This window comes from Corvus brachyrhynchos, unplaced genomic scaffold (assembly GCF_000691975.1).
Source record: "Corvus brachyrhynchos isolate BGI_N302 unplaced genomic scaffold, ASM69197v1 scaffold97, whole genome shotgun sequence".
Classification (NCBI taxonomy): Eukaryota; Metazoa; Chordata; class Aves; order Passeriformes; family Corvidae; genus Corvus; species Corvus brachyrhynchos.
The window spans coordinates 76002-77718 of record NW_008239758.1 but is presented as its reverse complement, the minus strand read 5'-3'; positions in this window follow the sequence as shown (position 1 = coordinate 77718).

Here is a 1717-nt window from a genome sequence, read left to right as displayed (position 1 = left end):
GCCCCGCCGCAGCCACCTGGGCGGGGTGAGCGCAGCCCAAGGGCAGCACCGCGCGGTGCTCAGCGGCATTAACCGGGCTGGCTCTTCAGCCCTTCCCTCCTCACCTCTCTGAAAGATCCTGCGCCATTTAGTAAGAATTCATGAGAGGCGAAACAGGTTTTACGGCGAAAATGTGCCGTGCCTGGTTAATGCGCACCACTGTGGGTTTAATGAGTTCTTCCTGCCGCCTGCTGGCTGCCTGCCCTCCCCCGCAAGGGAAGAGTCCTCTTCACTCTCAGCAACTGCCCAATAAACGCTTTCAATCAAGCAGTTTCAAGAATTCAGCAAGCTGTCTTAAGCTCAGTTGCGTCAATAACCCTTTCCACCTGCATCACTTCAGACATCCTCTTTCTTTAGACTTTTCTAATTCAACTGCCATCTTTATGGACAATTCCAGTAGTTACATTTACAAAGGAAGCGCCTACTAGACCTGAACTACACCTCTTCAAAATAAGCTTTTCAATACATAGTGGTATTGTAAAGGACGCTGTTGGAGTCACTGCAGTAGTTCAGTGTTTGCACTGAACTTTTGCGGCAATTTGTGGCATTTCCTCATAGAATCATGGAATAGTTTGGGTTGGAAGGGACCTTAAAGACCATCTAGTTCCACCCCCCTGTCATAGGCAGGGACACCTTCCACTAGACCAGGCTGCTCCAAGCCCCATCCAGCCTGGCCTTGGACACTTCCAGGGATGGGGCATCCACAGCTTCTTTGGGCAACCTGTACCAGAGCCTACCACCCTCACTGTAAAAAATTCCTTCCTAATATCTAATCTAAACCTGCCCTCTTTCAGTTTAAAGCCACTGCCCATGTAATATTATGTCCAAACAGCATTTACTGCACTCTGCACCTCCCAGTCCACCTTCTATTGCTATCCTCCCATCTCAGCTTCCATACCACTGCCTCCAGCTATCACATTGTTGGCTTAAATTATAAAGACACCCAGACAATAGGTTTCTTCCCGCATTCTGTCCAAACAAGATTCTGTGTTAAAACCAAAACCTGACATAAGTTTGTCCCAAGATCTCCTGGGTTTGGCTTCTTTTTAGATTTACTGAAGTCTTGACATATCTACTGATCTGGTTTCCCCAAGTCTCAGATGCTGTTCTGTTGGACTAATCCACACCTATTCCAAGAGCCATGCTGTCTTCCTGAGTTACGCACCGAGGCTCTTCTCCAAGTACAACCCATTTTTCAGGCAGACTTATTTATTAAATATCCACTGTAACCTCACTCTGTCAGGAATGAAAGCTGTGTGTATGCACATGTGGTACGTGTGTGTATGTACCTATGGCCAGGTCTGACTGTAAGCTAAGGGTGAAAAAGCTGGGTGCAGTTCCTCTCTCAACCATTTGCACAACTGCTTTCCCAACTGAGCTGATATATTAAGAACTGAAACCGTGAGAAGCAGAGAAAAATTGTATTTATCACTTGGAGGATCAGATCAGAGGCAATCCAAGAAAACCGATGGAGCACAACCACGCAGGAGCAGCTTTCTTCTTCGAGTTTCCTGATGTTATATAAATTAAGATGTGAAACAGACTTTCAAACATTCAGAATGTCATACATAATTCAACATTCACGTCCCAAAGTCTGGTACCAAACACACAGGCACGCAGCTGCAGCTCCAGCAGGCGAGTGGCTCCCCCCCCCGGCCGGGGCGCCGGCGCGGGGGGG